This window comes from Anser cygnoides, chromosome 8 (assembly GCF_040182565.1).
Source record: "Anser cygnoides isolate HZ-2024a breed goose chromosome 8, Taihu_goose_T2T_genome, whole genome shotgun sequence".
Taxonomy (NCBI): Eukaryota; Metazoa; Chordata; class Aves; order Anseriformes; family Anatidae; genus Anser; species Anser cygnoides.
This window is the reverse complement of record NC_089880.1, coordinates 28,865,351-28,888,232: the sequence shown is the minus strand read 5'-3', so window position 1 is coordinate 28,888,232 and position 22,882 is coordinate 28,865,351. Positions and strand designations below refer to the sequence as shown.

General features: G+C 45.6%; 1 long non-coding RNA gene across 1 annotated transcript; it reads right to left on the bottom strand.

Moving 5' to 3' along the window:
• Nucleotides 1–2,905: 2,905 nt before the first annotated feature.
• On the bottom strand, nt 2,906–7,629 carry LOC136791412 (uncharacterized). The gene is made up of 2 exons (XR_010833418.1): nt 4,688–7,629; nt 2,906–3,760 (listed from the first exon to the last, which is right to left on the bottom strand). It is a non-coding gene; the product is annotated as an uncharacterized lncRNA (long non-coding RNA).
• Between the last annotated feature and the right edge of the window lie 15,253 nt (nt 7,630–22,882).

Sequence of the window (22,882 nt, the reverse complement as noted above, 5' to 3'; positions counted from 1 at the left end):
ATGCAATCAGAGCAACTCTTGAAGCTTTTTGTCCCTGCTTTCACTAAAGCAAAGACAAAAGAAGGTAGCAGAAGGGTGAGAATGTCTTGAATTGTATATTCCTTTCAAAACCAAAGTGGGCCAGAGGAACACTTCACCCTGCATGAAGCAGTCCCGAGGTTTAGGCTGCTGTTTAAAGGGTAGAGGTTCAACTCTGAAGCAAGCCCATAATTTTTATAAACAAGGCTCCTATTTCCTTTCTGGAAATATATATATGGAAACCCATGTACGCATGAAGCCTAAGACATGCACGAGAAGACCATTGAAGCCTTGTTATCTTTGCTTTTGTTCTGCTTTCCTGGTGCTTTTTCAATTCCCTTACCGGTACTGCCTTGGAATCGACTCCCTTTTCCAGGATGAGCTTTTCACAGGGCCGCAGGGCTTTGTTCTCGCCCCGCCACCCCTCACTCTTGTTTGTTGTGCGGTCCCTGGGGTGTGCTTCTGCTCTTGTAGGGGGCCAGTGGCGGAGAGGAAGAGGCAAAGGATGTGAACTCCCATGTTTGAGCACAAAGAGAGAGAGGTGGGCCCGTTTACTCCTATGCTCAACGCTCCTCAGCAGGCAGAGAGAGCTCCTGGAGTTAAAGAGCAAAATACCCACAAAGGGCTGGGGAAGAGGGGTGTAAGCTGGATTTTTCCCCACAAAATGGCGCAGTGGCACTGTCTGCAGCCCTTGCTGTCATCATTGCCTTCTCGATCCTTATGTGTGTTCTTCAGATCTGCGTGGGAGTCTCCTGTGCGACTTCCAGGTATAAAACTTTTTGGCTCCAGAGAAGCTGCTTCACATGCCGCGGCAAGGAACATAAATACATCAGTGCTGATGGCGCCTGGGAGGGAGCCACGACCATTCCCAGGCACGTAGGACTGGAAGGGACCACCTGCGTCAGGGGGCTCAGTCACCGGCTCCTCACAAACACCTTCCACAAGCTGGTCAAGCACCGGCTCCTCAGCGATTTCCTGGTTATTCTTGCAGCTGCTGCCCCTTGCTTGTTAAAAGCTTGGCATAAGTACTGGAGCAATTCCGTTTGCCTCAATATTTTTGTCACCTAACAGATCGCAGGGTCTTTTTGAGGAAGATCCGGAGTCCATCTGATGCAGGTGCCATCATGATTCCCCTTTTTAAAAATAAGAGTAGTAAAAACCGAAGCTAACATGCATATTCATTTATTGCACCTTTTTTTTAATTTTTTTTTTTTTATTTTTTTACCCGAAAAAAAATCTAGTTTGTTTTCTTTTAGCTCTTTGCTTGCTCTCCTGAGAGCAAAGGTCTGGAGGAGATTTCATGTTTGGTGGTCCAGCATGGGGAGGCAAGGCTGCAGTCATTTTGCAGCCCTTCTCCCCATGTCGTAGGGCCCCAGCGACCCACAGGCACAGCCCAAGGACTGCTGGGTGGGTGGTGAAGTGAGACCTGCCCAGGGCTCTCGCTTTCTGCCTTCTCCCCAGTGGCTATCATGAATAATCAATTCATTAAAGTGAACGATGTGTTGTGATACAACCTCAGCTTAAACACCTTCTGCATCTTCACAACAGTGCTGCCTCCACCATCCCCCTTGTCCAAATTATACAGTTTAGGAGCCAGATCTTAGAGATGATCTGTGCTACAAACAATATTGTTAGGGGAAGATAAAAAAAATTAATTTCAATGATGAACATTTCTTCACAGTGACACACACAGCTGTGGAGAGCAGACAATCCATAGGCACTGGGAAGCAGCAGTAAAGTGTTTCTTAATTTTGTTGTTGGTGGTGTTGGTGGTTTTTTTTTTTTTGACTATTTTTATTTGCTTATTTGCTTGTTTTTTCATTTTTATTTGCCAGTAGAGCCATTATATCCTGAAACCATACTCACTGATGGCCTGAAAAATGTATTTCAGAGTCATGCTGTGTGGCAGACATGGTCATAGGGTTGAGTTGAAGGGTTCACCAGTGTGACAGCCCTGCCTCCGAATGGTCCAGGGGTAACGGTGATGGGACCTGAGGGTCCTTAAACTCAGCAAAACTAGAGTAAGTTAACTCGCATTTGTTGCAGATTAACCGGAGCACATGGACAATTACTGCAGAGCAGCCACCGTGCAAGCCATGAGTGCTGTCAGTGTGTGGTGGGAACCAGCCTGGGACACCGTCCCCACCGCCGGGCCGATTGGTGGTTATCTCAAGGTCAGGCGTGCAGGAAGCCACCGGGAGGCCACGAATATTGTGTGAGTGAGAGCTGCTGGCGGGGCTATCAGAGCCTCCCGGGTCAGCAGGACAAGCAGGGAGTTGCCCGAGCTCAGGACGAAGCAGGAAGAAATGAAGATGGTGCCGAAAATCCTGGTGGGAAGGTTCAGAGCCTGGCCAGCACAACCGACCCCTGTCAGCAAGGGGAGACCTGAGCTGCATTGATGCATGTCCTAGTGTGAGTGTTAAGTCCACACTGCTTCCTCCTAACACCACCCCACCTTCCCCTATGCCCTTCCTATACCTTCAGCTGCCAAGGTTAGAATTACATTTGCAGTGCTTTGCGTTTTACTGTGGACAGGCATGTTATTGTAATGGCCTACAGATGCCTTTTCGCCAACGTTTTGCACAGACATCCCTGCCCTGTAGAACCTGCTCTGCTGAGGCTGAACTTACCCCCCAAAAAAGCATTTGGGGACTTTTTGCTTCATGTTTATGCATTTCTTCATCTGAGAGCATCCTCATCCATGGAGCAGCTCACAGGCAAATAACAACAGCGACTATAATAAAATCACCACCAGCATCTGGATTGTCTTGAGGGTGAAAACTAATGATGACGTGGCTGCACAGCCATAAAATCAACAGCAGCTTTCCAAAAAAATCCAGAAAGCAATGACTGCGGGAGCACCAGTCATCGGTAACGTCTATAAGGGTTAAAGTAGCAAGCTGACAAAAGCTTTAATGTTTTTACAGCGCACAGACATGTAACATACAATACAGGACAATTTGTTCTATTGATGTCTAAAAATGCTTAATGGAGAAACAGGCTGTTAAAATACAGGATACTTTATAGGTTAGCTCTTCTCCATACTTTATCCTCTGGTATTTGCCAAGTTAGCAGAGCATCAGACTTCAAGTCACATTTATGCTTCAGAGCAGTTTTTCCACTAAAAGCTTAGCTAAAAGACATACATATTAATGAAAAGGAGTCATTCATTCTTGTCACACAATTTGTCCTCAGAACAGTTGCAAATCCTGCATATCTTTCTTTTTTTTTTTTAATCGAGGGGAAATAAAACAGCTTTTATATAGTTAAACAATTGTCCACAGTCTATCCCAAGAATGGAAAAATGCCCTAAAAATGGAAAGCAGGTGGGTTTTCTCCACATCAAGTTGCTTCTTCTGCACAAGAACAAATAGGCTACATCCTTGTTCTCTGTTTAAAAATAAAATAAATAAAAGCAACATAATTGGTATGTCTTCTAAAAGAGTCCTGTGAGCTGGAGATCTCTTGGAAGTGTTCTTTGGTGCCTGGGCTGGCTTTTTATGTCTGCAGTTTCTTCTAAGTGGATTGACAAAACTTTCCTACTTTCCTACCATACCACTGCAGCCTTGGCATCCCACGTTTCCTTTCCATTGCTGCTAACATGGGAATTTCTGCAGATTTCTTTGATGTTCCTGCTAGCTTGGGAGCGTCAAAGCCAAAGAACACAGAGAGGATGTCTTCAGAGATGTCGATGGGGACAGGCAACCAGAAGAAGGGTTCATCGCTGGCTGAAAAGAGATGCCTAAGGATGTAAGATGAGAGGAGAAATGCTCAACAAAACAACTTCTGCTGCAAGATTCTGGGTCTGAAGCTCTCTAGCACTTCACTGGGAATTTGCTTCCTTACCTCTGTAGGTCTTTATTAACTCAGAAGCCTCCTTGGTGGAAATATAGATGGCAAAAATGGACAATTCTGACATGTATTTTTACAGGCAGATGGATCCCAGCCAAGCGCTCAGTCACGCCATTATTTTAGGCATAGGTTATCAGCAATGCACACAAAAATGCTGGGTTAGGAGAGCAACTTTCAGAAGAAACGATGCCGCTAAACCTGGAAATACTCTCAGACCCCCGTGGCACAGGAACAATAAGTTAAGTGAGTGGCAAAGCAAACCCCATGACCTGAACATCTGCAAATTTCAGAGGCATTTAAAACAAAACCTCAAACTGAACTCAGAGGCCTAGCACCATGCATGACAACACGACAGAAAATCGTGTTGATATTACTGAGGCACTAGGTGGGATGAAGTTCGCTTCAGGGTCAAATTTTGGTACCTTCCTGGCTTTTCTGGATTTTTTTTTTTTTCTTTTTGGAAGCACTCTGTCTAACTCAGCAAGAAGCACCCGATGGACACCTGCAGCTTACTCTGCTCTCGTCAGCATCACTCCCAGATAAACCAGACCACCTTATTTATTGTGCCAGCTAATGGAGAAATAAAGGCAGACAGGACAGTTCCATTTTGCTATTTTTCCTCCCATTTTTATTTTTCACGGCCTGTCACCGATTCCCTTTCCTCCCCCTTCTTTCCCCCCCCTATTAAAACAAAACATCTGCTGCTGTGTTAAGATGTGGTGGGCTTTCACAGGCTGTTATGGACAAAGATAGCGCTTGGCAGGGAGGGAGCTGAGCAAGAGCCACAGCAGGTGAAGGGTTTTAATTCCCCCGTTACCGTAATCAGCTGCCACGGCCACGGGAGGCAGTGGTAATGATTTCCAAACCCAAAAGCCTGGCGAAGGGCAAGCGTTCACACGGTGAGGGAGCGCTGGCGGGCTGGATGCGGGCTTGGCCCCATCCATCAGGGCTCTGCAGAGCTCAGCTGGTGACTAGTCGCTGCGTCACTCCTTTCTGATTAAATTCCCATTAAGTTTAGAATAATAATATGTCCGTAGTGGAATACGAAACTCTGGAAGAAGAAGAAAAAAAATCTTAGTGGGGATTTTTGGCCAGTGGTGAACGATGGTCCGGCCCTGAGGAAGCATATGGGAATGGCTCTGTGATCATGCTCTTCTGTTACAGTGCGGGGCTTATCCTTGCATTTGCTATGACCACAAAATCCAGATTCAGTGGCTATCCAAGACCCTTTAGATGGTTTTGACAATGAAAAAAGCCTGGACAATGTACATAAATTATTATGTGTGAACTATGAGGCACAGAAGCGCCCAAATCTTTCAGCAGACAATTTCTCAAAGGAGGTTGATCAGAACAACCTGCACATTTGCGTCCAAGATCTTTGGTCTAACTTTTTTTTTTTTCTCCCAGCTATCTAACCCTTTTTTTTCATTATCTGTCTGCTCGCCGTCCTGAGCGGGAGCCAAGCAGACAGAGCAGAAGGGGCCACAAGGTATTTTGGCATCCGCAGTCAGACCAGACTTGACGGAACAGATAGAGGTAGGTCCACGCCGTTGGATTCCCAAAGCAGGAGCATCCATCTTTACCACCACTAAGATTTGCCTGCATAGCCAAGGACCAGTAGTTACTACACCAGCAATATTATTAATTATATTAATAATACATCTTCTTGGTTTACTTTTCTTATCCTTTAGGTCCTACAGTCCGACAATCATCGGGGAGAGAATACTAGTTTGTGTCCAGCACAGATATCATATCTGCCTTCTTTTAGCACTGAAAATAGAAGAGGAAACCCTAGAAACATATTTTTAGTGCATTAATTGAAATTTCTTGCTATGAGATATGACTTACTTAATTTGGTGCCTATATAATCATTTTAGGTATCTTATTTCTTTGGTTCAAGTCAGAAGACTAATAAAAGAAACATTGCAGCTTTTCCATGGCCAATATTTACACTTAAGAAACACTGATACAAAAAGTCAGAATATTTTCCAGAGCCAGCATTCCCTCTTGTCACAGGAACTATTTACCAGATCTGAACCCATTCACAGTCTTTCTCTCCCCAGAGCTCCATTTTGAGGGATAAACTTTTGCAGAAACTTACCCCAATTTTGGATAGTGTTAATTGCCCCAGTCAGGGAGCAGATATAGCTGAGCCCCATGCATCTGCGATGGACCTCCACATACCCCATGGGTCTGCCTCCCCTTCATCGCACCAACATCCCACCCAGACTACCTGGATTTACCTGGTGAGTTGCCAGATGCAGTACATGGTAGTCCTGGGGGAAAGTGGAGGAGCAGCTGAAATGATGTGTGTCATCTGAAGAGTAAAAGGATGACCAGATAATAGCAACAGGCTACCTGATGCTTGAGTCCAGTGTGTATAAATAGGTAGTAGAAGTGTGAGGACTTTGGCAAATGCCTGCTTCTCTTTGTGCTTGCTCAGGTTTGGGATATGGCTTTCCTACTCAAAGCTAATTCACATCAGTCAGGTTACCCGGGTGAAGATTAGGAGAAAAGCAAAAGAAGAGGCCATAAATCATCTTAAGACTTCTGGAGATCAGGTTGAATTCCTTGGGACCACGAGGTTGGGGCCAAACACAGGAATGCAGCGTGTAATGGACTTGCTTATCACCCTGGTGCTGTATCCAGGAGTTATTAATGGGCTCTGGCATGCCGTGACAGTAACACGAGCTTGAGGAGCAGCCTAATAAAAGAGGCTCGCTGCTCCAGACAGCAGAGCCAGGTCGCTTGTAGGCATCGCAGCCTCAGTGCTGCCTCCCAAAGACACAACGTTGGTCATCTGCTGTTTCCAGTGTATGTTTCCTCCATCTCTGTGCCTGGAAGGATTTTAATGGCTCCCGTGATGATTGGGCTCAGATTATTAAGGTATTAGAGAGCAAAAGAAAGCTCCTTGAAGTCCTGGGAAACTCTACCTGGCACACACCGAGGGGCTGATAACACCACCCTCTGCGACACGCCAGCAAAGGGTAGGAGGAGCTGACCCATTAATCTTTTGTAATCTAGCTGGAATGAAGTGACGGTGATGAAGTACTTTGTAATGGACTTCCTGAATCCTCATACAAATGGAGGAAGTGACCACCCTTGACCAGATTTCTGCTCATTTAGCCAGCTTCCCTGCCTGCATTACACATTTTTCCCTTTTGCAATCAGCTCCGACCCTGCTTTAGCCGGGCTGGTGAGTTAATGCTTCACCAACCCGGGAGAGCAGGGGTCTGGAGGTGATGGGGGCTTCCTGAGGAGTGGGGCACAGGGTGTCATCCAGCAGCAACAGGGTATCGTCCAGCAGAAATCTGCAGTGCCTCTGGAGGCTCTGGAGCCTCTGGAGGGCCAGGTAGGCCCTTCTGGGGTGGCAGCCTCCTGGGGGGACCTAGGGAAATCCAACTGGTGGTGCCCCAAAGCTCCAGGCTCGCCTGAGAACACCAAGAAGCATTGTCCTCAGGCTGTCCCAACTACGTGGAGAGTGTCTGCCCTTCCTGGTGGCTTCAGGCAGCAGAGGCACGGTGTTCAGCAGCCAGCAGCTGTGCTGGAGGAGCCGGAGCCTTGCAGTACTGCGTCCTGCAGGCCGCACATGGGAGAGTATGGCTTTATTTTGGGAAGGCGTCAGTCGAGCTCTATTGTCCCAGCATACCCATGTTACAAAACCATGTTGGGGACCCATCCCTGCCTCGTGACGGGCTTGCGTAACCCTCCAGCAGCATTCGTGTTGAAAAGGGACCATGACCTTTCCTTTGTGGAGCAGCGCTACATTGCCACAGCCGGGAGCTCTGGCAGACAAAGCCCAGCAAGCTTATGAACTCCCTGTCTCCCACCCAACAAGCTGGTCAGGAACATACCCTGAAGGCCCATGTTGAAGAGTCACTGTAGAACAAAAAAGAGACCACAGATTATGGCCCGTGGGAGCTTCAAACCACGCCAAAGGCAAGAGCCAGTGGACCCTATAGCCATAGAAGGGCATATTCAGGGCCGGTTCCCAGCATCCTGACCTTGGTTTCGAGTGCTGGCTTTGGAAATACTGTCTGGCAGTCTGTGTGGGCTCTGCCTCTGGCATCGGGCTGGCAGGAGGAGGTAAAAGCTCAGAGAAATTCCTTGGCTGATCTGGCCCTGGGAGCCTCGCAAGAGTGGGTACAAAGCCCTCGACTACGATGAGGTGGCTGCAGAGAGGAAGCAGAGGTGACCCCAGGAGGATGTAGAGCAGGGTAGTGAGAAAATTCCCACAGCCCAGCCCTCATTAATTTCACCAGCAAGGAGAGTTGGCCCACCAGGTTTCAGCTCAGGCATGGGCTTTGATTTTTTCACCTGGTCAAACTCCTGGGCATTCTGAGCAGGAATGAATCTGAGACAGCTGTACCCCTTGACACCAGTTCTGGGTCTGGCCAGTTGGTCCTGACATGTTTTAAAACAAAAATGACATTATCAGTGGTCTTTGGTCCTGCTCTGTCCTAGCTCCCATGTCCTGGAGCCCATCACTCAACACAGAGTCCCCTCTGATCTTCACAAATGTGGATTCACCCACAGGGGAGAGTCACAACCAGGCACTAAGGTTTGTGTAACCTGATAGTCCTTTTCTACCTTTTTAAAAAAAATAAAAAACCTTTTTCATCTGAACCAGGAAGACCTAAAGACTTAGTAAAATATTCAGGCTATGGTCCAGTGTTTTTTTGTCACTTAGTTATCTAAATAAGGCCCAAAAAGCTCCTGCATTTCAGGCCAGGCTCTCCACGAAGTGTGTAGAACAGGAGAGGTGCGAATGGAAACCTTGGTGGCATTAGGTGTTGTTTTTCTAAACATTCCCCATCAGTAAGCAGGCAGCCTCTCAGTGCTGCACAGTCCCACCGAGGTCTTTAAATCATATTTCTAGGATTTCTCTAAACCAGGGGCCTCAAGCTTTTAAACACAAAGGGAGCTGGGGAATGGTTTTTTTAGCAAGAGATTTGAGCAAATCAGTGCTTTTTGTCTCGCTTTTTTTCTTTCTTTCTTTTTTACTTTTTTTTTTTTTTTTAATGGACATCTGCTGGGGTTTGTATTTTTTGAGCCGTGGGGGTGAAGGGGGTTGAGGGGGAAAGAGAGGTTTGCAGACGGGGTAAGCACAACTTATTCTGGAAAAAATCCCGGATGCTATAAATGGGAGCCCCCTAACAGTGCAGCTCATCTGAAGCAAAATGAAAATATCAGGCATCCAAGAAACATATGTGCAGATGGCTTAGAGCCCAGTCTCCTTACTAGGGCTCTGCATTAAATAAAATGCACCGGGTCATGTTGCTACAGATATAAGAGATTACTAGGTGCAATGTGCACTTCTCTGTGAAACTGCAGGTTTTTAAACAATTGGAAATACAGACCTTGTTTATGGATCAAGCAAATGGCTTCAGTCAAGCAGAACAGCCGCTTTTTTTTTTTGGCTAGGGCTGGGGTCAGGAGGCTCGTACTCTGTGAGACTTTGCTGCAGACACCGCTCCGAAGGAGAGCAGTCTCAACACCAACGTGAGAAGCGGCGTCCAAGAGGGCTATTGACTATGACCTGTATTTTTGAAGGATGATATGAATCAATCCAGAGCCTTGGCAGGACCCCGCGGCTGGGGCTTGTGCTTTCAGCCAATGTCAATTATGTCATTACTGAGCCTGCAGAAGCTATTACTAATGTTACTTTTACAGTTCACTGCCGACCAGAGAAAAGAGTTTTTCACACTGTTGTCGTTTTGTTGGAGCAAGACTATACGAATCGCAGATGGCTTCCTTGCCAGATGCAGCCTCGCAGGACGGCAGTTTGGGGTTTACAAGAGGTTTAATGAAAACTTGGCATTTTCCCAACTTTTGGCAAATACTCTTGGGCTGTCAAATCATGCAAGCAAGTCAAGATCCTAAAAATGTCGAATGACTTGTTCTCACCAAACGGGGAGGTGAAAAGTTTTACCTGAGAAACCAAATCCAAATGAGCAAACCAATACAATATCACACTGGGCCTGAGCTCATGATCACTGCAGTTATTGAAAGGCTCTCACTGAGTGCTGGATCTGTTCCCAAGTCTATGCTATTGCTTTGGAGGGGTCCAACGTATTTCAGCTGACATGGTACACTGAATGTGGAGGGGGGAAGAGGGGGAGAAGTGACATCCAGGTGTGTTGAAAATCACATCATCCTGTCTTTGATGTCTGCTGCTCATATTTCAGGGATGACTTTGCTGCTTTGTCTTGGAAGGAGAGTTTGCTTCCTAGCTTTTCTGCTTGGTTTGTTTTTCCCTGATGGTTCGAGCAGCTCATTTAAATTGTGTCAAAGGAAATTCTCAGGTGTGTGCCTTCAAATGGATAACATCTCCTGTACTCAACAACATGTCCAAATGGTGCAGAACTAGCCAGCTTCTCCAGCACCAAGTTGGAAACTCTTCACATTATTTGAGTTTTCAAGCCTATTATTTCCCTTTTCCTGTTCATGGATATTTGCATTCAGCAAAACTTGGCATAGCATGGTGTCATGTTAAGCATAACTCTTCTTAGCTTACCAGTACCACCATTCTCCATTCCCACCACCCTGGACTAATATTCGTCCTTGTCTAAACTGCCAAATGGAGTCAGCTGCAGTGATTTGGCTGTGAAGTTTCTTCAGTTATGGTTTGGATGAGAAATGATTTCCTAGGTCCCAGTAGCCTCAAAATGCTGTCTTGTGTGCAATGCATGGGAAGAAAAATGCCAGGAGCTGCCCCAGTGAGACAGAGCACAACTGTGCCTGTATGTACACAAGAGCATGCACTGGGGCCATTCAGAAAATCAGTTCCAACAAACAAACCCTGAAACATTATTCACACTGAGTCTCAAGGTAATGAGCCTCTCCCCGTGGGCCCTGAGCAGTCTCCCATAACCAACTGCCTTTGCCTTAGCCAGCCTGCTGATCTTTGAATATCTTCATCCTGAGCCTAGCTTGAACAGTACATTTTTTATCACTGTTGGTGCACAAACCAGATGATTGAATTCTCCAGAGGAAGGAGGAAGTAGCGCTTTACATCCATGTGGCAAAGGGATTAACAAACCGGCTGGAGAAATGTAATCATGGAGATGTCATCCTTTTTCCGCTGACGGAGGTTTGGATGCAGACCTGATATCTAACCCTCCTTTGCACTCCTGTGGATCCAGTCTTCTTCAGAATCACTCTTAAATGGGGTTTTTCTGACTTTACAGAAATGAAATTCATTTGCCAAGATGCAGATTGAATCAACATCCCCGAGACAAAGCACACCAAGCACCGTGGGTCTCCCTCTTTTGTTGGAGATTGCGTGGCTGAGTTGCAGATTGCCTTAGGGGAACTATAAAGGACTGTAAATCTCTCCCCCTTCTCCTTCACAAAAGAAAAATTGTAAGTGTCAGACTTTCTCAAAGAAATTTCTAATAATCTTTAGTTTTCTAGATGAACCCTGGATAGGACCAGAAGAAATCAACTGATCTGTGATTACTGGTCTTTAAAAAATGCCATGTGTCTTTCCATAATGCACTGGCTTACTGACCCAGGAGGGTGATTGCTAATTGAACACGTCAGAGCTGCATAATATGCCCTGCTTTATGCAACAGAAGAAGCATATCCTAGTACAGCAGCAGTCCTAGTAGTAATCATCCTTGAAGTACGTTTAACTTTAAGTTATCCTTTCTTGAGCTGTGTTTTCTTTTCTTTTCTTTTTTTTTTTTTTTCCTCCCTCCAGTGCAACCTTGAGAACCTTTATTCCCATGGTATATAACACTTTGACCTCTGTTCTGCAAATGCTTCTCTGTAGGTGTCCCAGGGATCTCATCCTTACTGAGTTCTGGGGAGGGCTGAGCTCAAAGGAAAGTGCTGGGGCTCTGAAGAAATGACTATGAAACTCAGAAGTGTGGGAGAAGAGGATTTAATACCTTTATACACTGTAAATATTTGATGTGGTCCCTTAGCTAAGGCAGATTTCATCTCACTACCCCCTGCCTACATCTATACTCAGCGAAGACGTCAAGATATCTCCAGAGTGTTGTGGACATTCATGACCTGCCCTCCTGAGGAACCAACATCTCTTTGTTGACTAAGATGGGAGCTAACTAATGCAGGCAGTGGGTGAGGTGACTCCTGTCCCTATGCTAAATTGTGCTTTCTTCCTTCCTTCCATAAAATAGAAATGAATGCATCTCCACCTGAAAGAGCCGCTGTAAGGACCCAGACCTTACACAGAGGGAAGTGCTTAAATGAGCCAGCAAGGCGGTCATGGTAAATACCTACATTCAAGAGTGCGTGGTTGGTAATGTATAACATTCCCTAGTAAAATCACAGTGTTATTAATTTTTCTGGCTTTTATACCTCTGGAATGGTAAAAGCAAGAGGAGAAATCTGGCCCAGTGATCCATCATCAGGGGCTTTGAAATAGAGCCAAGTTGAGTGAAATTTGAGTGAGCCCTTAGAAACACAAGGAGAGCGAAAGCAACAAGTGCATTTTACTGAGCTATGATATCATCCTGTACTCATTTCTAGAGGGGAAGCTGTTTATCGGATGTGTAGGAAAGAAAAAAGAAGCAGAAAAGCACACACATACATTTAAATATTCAAAGCCGCCCCAGGAAAGAACTTAAAATCTGAGGTCATTTCCTTGATGAGCTTAAAAAGTTATTTGTCATCCACACTGAACCAGAAGAAAAAGAGAAATAAAAGCATAGGAAAAGTCCGTCGCACCCTTGGCACTCGTGGCTTGGATGGGAAGGCGCTGAGCTGCGATGGATGGCAGCGAGCCAGAGCTGGCCCAGCCAGCCCACGAGGCTGCCCTTTGATCTGCTCCGGGCTGGCTCTGAGCACCAAGGTGGCAAAATTTGTCAGGGGGAACTGAGGAGGCTTGTCAAAGCCATGGTACCACCTAGGGGCGTTTCACATTGCCATTCCCTCAGAGCGCCGAGCCATTTGTCAGAGCCTTAAAACAAGTGGTCTCGAAGCAAAGACCCTTCTCTGCCCCATCTAGGCTGTGTGTATCTGGAGGGACGCATTAAACTCACTCCAGAGAAGGTAAGAAAGAGGGGATCTAACCAGCACCTCCAGGAGGCTGCCTAATCAGCTTTAATATCACAGTATCATATTGGTTTTCTGGCTTGATTTAAAAGTTTCATTTGCGTATCAACACAAAGTTGGTGTAATAAGGCATTGTTACATATTGTAATTAAGTGTAAAGGGCAGAAGTGTCCCTCATAAGCATGATCGTCACCCCTACGATGATCAGGAGGGTGCAGAGTGGGGACCCCAGAAGGCAGAGCCAGAGTGAAGCAGCAGCTTGTGCTCAAGTCCAGTGGAAATGGCTGAGTAACTGGAAGACAATATAGTGCTTCACTAGGAACTGAGTAAATAATCTGGGGACCAGGATCTGCCTGATGATAGCATCCGTTTAAGTCCCAAGCCCCTTTATTGCTGAAGCCAGAGCAGCCCCTTGTCAGCACTATTCTGAACGAGTGCATCACTGCCCGATGTCAGGTGGCACGGAATTTTAGTTCTTTTTTTTCCGGCCTGACCATACTGTAAGCAAGAGCTGCCCTTCCAGGGAAGCACTCGGCCCCTTCCTGAGCTTCTGGTGCAGACCAAATGGGACATCCCATTGTTAAAACATTTTAGGGATGGTTTAGGGTGGCTCCACAGCCCTTCTGCAGCACGGGAATCGCACCCAGCCATCAGTTCTCGCTGGGAAGTAAGGTGAGCATAGGTGATTCCTGTTCCCCTGATCAGCGTGCAGCAGAAGGGAAAACCCTGCTGGAGCACTGGGCAGCAAGACAGCGAGAGGTCTGCAGCACGTCGGCACCAGGCGGTCTGCAGACATTGCTGTAAAGCAATAAATGCTGCCAGACAGTGATGTGAAGCGGCCACACAAAGCTGCAGGGGTGTGAATACTCCCCGGGTGCTCCCCAGGCTCATGTCAGCTCATTGTAGCTTTCTGTAGTATGCAGAATAAAATGAAATTATTTTTTTTAAGGGCTATTAACCTACGTAAAGGCCAGAAGTACCTGGCGTGACCCTCCAGCACAGCCACCTGCATCACGCCAACTGTCCCGCGATGTCTGGTGGAGCAGGAGTCTCGTTTCCGTCAAATGTGGAAAAGACTGGCTTCTTCCCCACTGTAAAATATCTTTTTTTGTGTGTGTGTGTATTATAATTTTAAAATAACAAAGTGGAATTGCTCAGCAGGGCAAACTTCAGCTCTAACCACAAACACAGGCCTGGCTGGAGGAAGCGGCAAGCTGGGAGGCATTACCAGGTTGTTAGTGTTAAAAGCAAGAAATTGCAAGGAAAATCTGTTCCCTCCTGCCTCCCAACATGCTGGCCTCTGGTCAGCCTTCCCAGGCTAGTTTTCCACCAGTGGCATGAAAATCAGCAAGGCCCATCCAGCCATTTAATTATAACGGGGAGGATTTTCCACAAGTCATCACTAGCCCAAATCACATTGCTGTAATCAAAACCTGCTGAGCTATCTATCGCTGTTCAAAGGCAAATGAAGAGTGATTGAGGCAGATGTGATGGGGTCACAAAGTAGACTCGTCGCGACAGAGGAGCATGGGTGCATGGGGGGAGCAGTGCCTTTGTCTTATCCCTCTCTCATTTCACCATCACCTCCCTTTCTCACCACATATTGCACGTTAACACCATATAGACATTTGCTTGCTTTGACCCTAATGGACCTTCAATGCATTTTGAATTTTTTTTTTTCCAATTTATTCCTTCTGAATTTAAACTCAATTTTTAAAATTCATTGACATTTTTGCTCCTCTTACTCCTTCTGTGTCCGTCAACCCTCACTCATTATCCCCAAGGCCGTGCCTCTCTTCCGCTCACTGAGCCCCATGGGGTTTCACCATGGATGAGAACTCCCCATGCTCTGGTTTGACTTTTCTGTCAATAACCTTTCCTGGCTGCTTCTGGGATTTGTCAGGACAAGGAGGTTTTCTTCATATGCAGCTTAGTACTCTGCTTGGACCATTCACAATTCATCTCAGCCTGACATTTGATGCACATCCAGAAACCCACATGGCCCCGAGTAGAATTAGATAGCCCTTTAATGGCGGGGTGGGCAGAAATATAGTGAGGTCAGGGTGAAAAATGTCAGAAGTCAGTTTAAACAACAAAAACAGCTGCTTTGAACCCAAACACAACTAGTCTGTGCCACAACACAAAGTTCATCCCAGTTAGGTGTGTAAAAGGCCGAGCGCCGCACTCTTCCTTATCAGCAAGGAAGGTTTTAGGAATTCTCCACAAACCTTGGACCCGGTTGTTATTCCCAAGAAGATGGGATCTCAGGGCTATGTCAGATTTCAGGAAAACACAACAGCGAATACCGTGCTTCCCAGACACTGATATTTCAGAAATGATAGCGCTTTTTTTTCAAGGCAGAAGGCAGCAGCCTGGAGTTCAGTTACATTGTGCGGGTGATTAATGTGTTGTTTAGGGAGCAGACAGAAGCAAGGAGCCTGAGAGAGGTCTCCTCCTATCCATGAAAAATAAATAAATAAAAGCAAATTTAGCCCATGTGGTGGACACTGTGTATTTTCTGGCTATCTAAGGAGCATTGGAGGTATATCGCGTGCGCGGTGGGAATGACCCAGACAGGCACTTGTGCATCTTGTGCATGCTGAGGGCAAGCATTCATGTTTAACTGCTTCATGTACACAGCTTATCAGTCACCGGTACAACAACAAGCACACCAACAATGCAAACAAAAACCCCAAAGAAACCAAACTCAACGAGATATTTCTTGTTTAATTTTATGTACGTGCAATGAGCAGGATTCAAAGTAGCACAGGTTTGGTACCGAAGGCTCCTTCCACCCAGTGCACACATTTGGCATACGCTGAAATGTATAAATAAACCAGCGTTTTGCTGGGTCAGCCCTCTGCTGGCAACCTCCTTGCACTTTGTCACTGGAGGCCACAACTCCACTCGAAGTGACTGCTTGGTCTTGGCAGGGCTCACTCACTTATTCACTCGCTCCTCGGCTCTGCTGCTTGGTGCCAAAGAGCAGCTCCTCAATCGCTCTTGGCTTCCCCTCTGCTAGTGAGGGCTGAGCTGTGGGACAGCCCATGCCATATAAAGGGGAAAGAGGAAAAAAATACTGCTTGCCAGCATCCAAGAAAAGAGAGGAGATATACGCTGTCAGATCCTATTCAATCATGGGCCATAGGAAAGGTCTCAGGGCGTGTTTATAGCTCCCACCATTGGCTTCCACGTGGGCTCTAAGATACCCCACTGGCCCTGATGGAGAAAGGCTCTTTATGGGACAGCCATGGCTGCTCGCAGCATTTCCCAGACCTGTGACATTCCTCTCTTTGTGTCCAGAGGCTGAATAGGCTGATCCCTTCTGTATTCACGAGCTGCTTTCAGAACTGGCATTGCTTTTTCCCATCCTAACTTTAAATGAGTATATGGGCCTGCTCCTTTTCAACGCTGGATTGTTTTTTAAATTGCAAAATGTCTGTAATGGAAAAACAACAAGTTGTGGTTGTTGCTGAGTTTGCTGCTGCCTCCCAGATGATGCTCCTGGTCTTTGGAGGGGTGCTGCTATGGGCACAGGCTCAGCATCTCTAAAAATGGGGGCTCGGTGGAGACTAAAATTTGGGAAATGGATGGGTGATTTCAGATGCACAGCCTCAAAGGTGGTTTGGTCTCCGAGGACAGCACTCTCCAAAACATCATTCTGATCCTAAAGCTGGACACTGCTCTGGAAAGCATCAAAAGTCTTGCGTGGCATTTCAGAGGGATGTCCAAAATATTTCTATTTTGTAAACAGGAAGTCACATTGTCTGGAGAGGATATTTTCCCCTTTCAATAGCCGCATGCAGTCTTTTTACATAACCCCATTTTACAGCATTTCAGGACTGAAAAGTTCATTTCCCTCTCATAAGCACATTGGAGAATGCAGCTGCCACCCAGACATCCTTTAAATGGGACCACATGTAAGCCACTTAGTCTCCAAAAATGAAAGGAAAACACAGCGCTGTCATCACTGCACGGCACCGTCAATCAGAGCTGCTCATAACGCGCTGCGCCGCGTACATCCCATACCGTGTTTATTATAAGCTTAGGCTGATGCATAATAATCAGGCAGAATATTACAAATGTTAGGAACTTTGTTGAAGTAAATGAGAGGTAAGTGGAAAGAAAGAAGTTCAGAGCCGGTCTCTTTTCTGTCCGTGAAGGTTGGCGGATACAAATTCCTCTAATTCTCAACTGAGGTGTTTTTCACAGCTTCAGCTTGTCCCGACTGTGCTACATGCAAGTTCCTGAAAGGGAAATTCTGGGCATTTTTGCTCATGATCTGTTACTCCACTGAACAACCACAATCAAATTATTTTTCTTGCAAGTTCAGAAAATTGAGTTTGCCAGGGATACTTCTTGTGGTGTGGATGGGAGACACCAAGGTGGGTGATGGCTGCCTGCTTTTGTCATCCTCCTTGCCCTGCTGGTCCCATCGTATGATCCAGAAAGACCCCAATGGGATGTGCTGTTGACACTCTACCTAAATCTCCTTGAAACATCATTTTAAAAAAAATAAGGAAATAAAAAAAAAAAAAGGAAATTTTGAAAACGTATCTGTTCATTTGTGTAAAACCCTTTCATTACTTCACCATCATCTTTGGAGTGCTTAAAGAGGAAGAAGGTTCATTAAGAAATGAGGCCAGGATGCGAGGGCTCTCCGATGGGGTCTGACGCATGGGTTGGTTTTGGCAGGGAAGGCGCCTCTGCTCCTTTCACCATGCCCTGGCTGGAAAAGCAGTTGGGGTCTTATATGAACCAGCTGACACGTGCTAAGTATTTGTTGTTACTCATATGCATCCAAGTATAAAACAAGGGCTGCATAGGCTGAGTAAATAAACAGACTCGCTAATCTCTGGTGAGGAGGTCTGTGTCATTTTATTCACACTTTTTGCCATATACTCCACACTCATTTGCCAGACTGGGAATAAATGGCATCTGGTTCTGCAACCCAGGCTCAATCTCCTCTTTCTTACAAAGATGTTTCTTTCCTGGCTGTTTCTGGGGTGCAAAAAATAGAAAAGGTAAAAAGGAAATTTACCTCCAAAATGTCTTAAATGTGTCTGAAAACTTTGGGCCTGATTCTGACTGTGTTTACTCCCTTTTTCTGCCATCAGGACAGAGCAGAGAATCTGACTCCCTGGATTTTATTTACGTCCAGCCAGAAAGCGCTGAGATATTTGTCTCAAATTTGCTAAATCTCAGTAGAGCCAATTTAAATAAATCAGCTGCTTTAAACATGCAATGCCTCTATTATTAAACACCAAACACTTTTCAGTGGGAGGATTTAACAAGAAGTGATTTCAGCAAAGGCAAAACGCCATTTGCGGGAAGAAGAAAACCACCCAATTCAGAAGTCAATTTGTTCACCAGTCACACAGAATTCACACCAATTTTACACAATTTGACATTGCTCGAGTTCCTCTGAGTCGGTGCCGCTGAGAAAGGCGAGTGGAGCCTAACAAGCTGCCTTCGTGGAGATTTTGGACTCTCCTTTCAACAAACACACTTTATTATTTCATGATGGTCTTTCAAACTAGAGAACAATTTGGATCTTGCTGCAGCCATGAAATCTCCCTGTTGCCTCCAGTGGAAGATCGGAATTGTGAAAGTGGTTTTTGTTCACTAAACTCAATCCTGCAAATATTTACAAGCAATGAAAATAGAAAAAAAAAAAGAAAAAAGAAAAAAAAAGGAAAAGGGAAAAAGGAAAAATAGAAAAAAGAAAAGAAAAAAAAAGGAAAAAAAAAGGAAAAAAAGGAAAAAAAAAAAAAGCTAAGACTAGAAACTGGTATACCAGGGCGTCTGCTCACAGTTTGATCTGGGTCTGACATGTGGGTGCCTGATGGCCATGGTAAGGGCTTTGGCCATCTTCCCTGGCTGCTGCTTGCCCCCAGCTCTCTTGCTGCCACCTGAAGCCAGGGAGATTCCTCAGACTATATTTATGGGAGAAAAAAAGGGGAGATGGGTGAATGCTGCGGCTCGGGAGTGCTGGATTGCCGTGGTAAATGTACAGCATTGCTTGGGCAGGAGGCAGAAGTTGTGGGCACACCGATCACCCACACTAAAGAGGAGACAGCAAAGCTTGGGCTTGGGCTGGATTTCCATAGAGGATGGGAGGCACATCACTGGAAAATGTGGCACGCTTCTGGGTCCATGCAAAACCCTTCCCTTGTTATTAATTTTGGAAACCCCTTATTATACTTTCATTAAATGATACCTCTCTTAAAATGCCCTTTCGTGCTGAAGGCTGCGCGTGGTGTTCACAGCAGCCCTCAGTGCCACTTCAGGTGCAAACCCTTGGGCCTCCTACAGCTTCTGGCAGGGAAAGGAGAAGAGCAAAGCCAGAGATGGGGAAGCTGTAATGCTTGTGCATGTTGAAGGCCAGGTGAAGGTGGATATTTGTGGTTCAATCCTGCTTTATTGAAATAAATGGCAGGTTTGCCACTGATGTCTGTGGGAGAAGGTTTAGCCTCGGACTGAGACGCAGGCATGGAATTAGAGCAGTGCCTAAGAGCATTAATTAGGGGTGGTTAGCGGAAAAGTGAATCCCCGGCGGTACGGGAGGTTATTTAGCGGTGGCGCAATGTGGGATCGTGCCTTCTGTTCCTGGGCTGCTCTCATCCAGCACTCGGTCCTGGGTCATGCTCCTGGCCTCCCAGAGATGCTTTTCTCCTGCGTAGGAAGGCAGCACGCGAACGCGTCCCTGATGGATGTGTTGTGGCTGGCTTAGAACAGCAGTGCGAGGGGGATTTTTCAAGCATGGTGACAGGGGAAAAAAGGCTTGTGCACTGAGCAGATGTATCTTTGAAGACAGAACATGGGTCATGTCTAGGAATTTAGGGACTGTCATATGGGAACAGTTTATTGGGCTTTTGGGGTTTCTTTGCTATGGCATTTTGTAGCAAGATAGATCCTCATCTGCTACCTATCACACATACCTAATTGCACAGTAATATACCACAGGGAGGTAGTTTTTTTTCTTGATCTTGGCTCCTTGTTTTGCTTTTTTCTCCTACCTGATAAAATTGCAGGTATAATCTCTATTCCTATGTACGCTCCCATGCATAGATCAGTTTTTCTCATCGCTCTAAAAACATCTCACCTGATGAATCACCAAACACAATTTCACTCTTTCACTTTTAGCTCTGGTGTATACTGTTATTGCACAAAGGGAGAAAAAAAATAAAATCACAAAGTTCTTAAGTTCTTTTTTTTTTTTTTTTTTCAGGTTGTAAAGACAGAAGCTTTCAAAGTGGATTAGTATTATTGCTGGGAGGAAAACTCATCCCTGTGCAGCGAGACATTTGTTCAGCTTTGCAAGTCAGGCAAACCTGGGTTATGACTGGACATCAAAGCTCTGGTAAGCACTTGTTAAGCCTTGGCCAATTCTCCTACCCAGCCAGGAAAACAAGGCAGCATAGCTGGGCTCTGCTTTGGTTTGGGTTAATAACACACACGACAGATGCCAAGACTCAGTGCTGTGGAGACAGAGGACGTGGATCTGTGAAGTTCCTCTGTAACCCACCAGCTCCAAAAATGACCTTTGTTTTTGAGTAATTTCTTTCTTTTGAATGCAGTATTTCATTTCACAAAGGTTGGACTAGATGACCTTAGAGATCTTTCCCAACCTGAACAACTCTATGATTCTATGGTTCTGTTTACTCCTCTGTGTATTTATCCCTACAATGTAGCAGTCATTCATGAATGTAGCATTATATAATTTATATTTTTCCACACTTTTCTCTTACCAGATGCTGCTTTAGTGGCTGTTTCCGTGGTTTGATTTTGTTTAACAGGCACCTAAATATTCTCTGGTGGAGATGCAGATCATTTCGCAATGCATTTAAACCTGATAATGGCTTTCCTCAGTTACATTTCACAGACTTCTTGGAAATAATCCATGGACCCTCATGGGTCTGCAGTCCACAGGTCAAAACCCACCTATTTATTTATTTGTGAAACACCATCCTCTACTGAATGGGTTGCTGTCCATGTTGCTTGTGCCTGCTACATGGGTCACAAGGCTGTTGCATGCTAACACTGCAGGCAAACGCTTCATGAACAGACCCAACTTTATTTTGAAATCAGGTTCATAACTCGTCTCCCTCTGCAAGGCTCTTCTCGACCTTAGTGTCCTCGTGGTTGCTGGGAGCTAAAGAAATGGATTCAGAGCCCCAGATGGTTTGATATCTTCTTTGGTATTGCACTGAGGGGTTTCATCAGGATTTGGAAACTCTGAATCTGGGCTGGTTTTAGCTGCATTAGCCCAAGACTATTGTCTCTGTGTGTACACATGGGGCCTGTTGCTCCCAGCGATGGACAAGTCCTCCTTCATCCTAATGATCACCAAGGGAGAATGGGGCCCTGGTGTTGCAACAGCCCTAAATACTCAGGCCTGGAAATAAAGCTCTGTCTTGAAATAAGGCACACTTTCCTGTCTTCAGGACTAATAATTCAGAGAGCAATTATTTTAAAGATCTCATTCTCCAAACACTTATTCCCTCATTGTGTTACTAATGTCATACTTGGCTCTATTTTCCTTTAGTTGCAAACTCTCCTGCTCCCACTCCATGCTCCAAATTCATCACAGCCCCTGCAAGACAGCATTAAAGGACAGGGCTGTGTAGAGGAATCCATGTTGTGATGCTCAGCTATAGCCCAGGTCGTAAAGTCTGAGCTAAAATACCCTGTTCCTCATACCTAAGCTGCCCCTATACTTGGGCTACCTCCAAAGGCAGCAGAGAAATACTTCTAGGTCTGATCAGCCCCATTCTGCTGAGGTGCTTGAATTAAAATTAGAAACAACAATGCAGACATTGTAATTAATTTTAGGGTTTATCCTGGTTTTACACTACATCGGTATTAAGCTTAGCTCAATGCAGCAAACAAACAGATTTGGGTAAGATAAAAACGAGGCTGGAGTTCTCTCCCAGAGGATGTGTCCAATTCTTTTCAGAGATGTGTAAATGTTGGGAAAGAAAGTGGAAATAATGAACTACTATAAATATAACCATCTCTTCCAATGTTTCCATCAGAGCCAGCCAAAGCCTGGAGGTGCAGGATAAGTCTTGAGAAAATCTAGCCTGGTCACTGATATGTCAACATCCAGCACTCGGGGTGGTTTGAAAAAGCCAGAGGGTGTGTGTTTGGTTTCTCTTTGTTACTTTATCAAAACAATAACAACAAGCAACTAAAAAACTTTTTTTTTTCTTGGACCTAGAATATTTTTACACAACAATATTGAGGCAATGACAAGGCAAGAGGTGTTGTAAGCCCTTTCATGGACAAGATGAGAACCCAAAATGTTCTGGAGAAAGTAAGGCTCCGTCTGAAATAAAGAGGATGCTATTTAATGCAGAAAAAAAACCCTGATGCTGGCATATCACAAGAACAGGTGCAAAGAACAGGCAAGGAGCTGGGAGCCTGCCTCAGAAAGGGGATGAAGAGGTTCTCAGACTGGGGTGGCTGTCCCAGAAATGCCTTACAGATGGTCCAATTTGCCAAAGGACTTTAAAAAAAAACAAACAGACAGCACTCTGGGGCACATAAAGTAGAGTGACATGTGTCATATATGTGTCTATCTGTTATCCCCTAGGCGTACCCCTTCTGCTGTGCTTGGGGCTGGCAAAGCCTCAGCTGCATAGGACCGTCCAACTTCTGCGATCCAGCCTTCAAGGAAGACCTGGAGAGAGTTCAGCAGGGAGTGACGAGAGCTCTAGAAATCGTGATTTCTGCCACAAGAGAGCAAGCACCGAGCTCATGCCGTTCTGAGCAGAGAGGACCAAGGGGGAAGACATGATATTATAACTCAAATATTTTAGCGGAGAGGAAAGGAATAAACTGGTTTTGTGTCCACTGGGGAATGAGGCAAGAAATCACAGGCTTAATCTGCAGCAAAAGAGATTTGGGTTAAAGGTAGAGATGGTCTGACATGGATTTCTGGGGGTTTGCCACCACTGCTTGGTGTAGAAGTAGCCGCATGTGG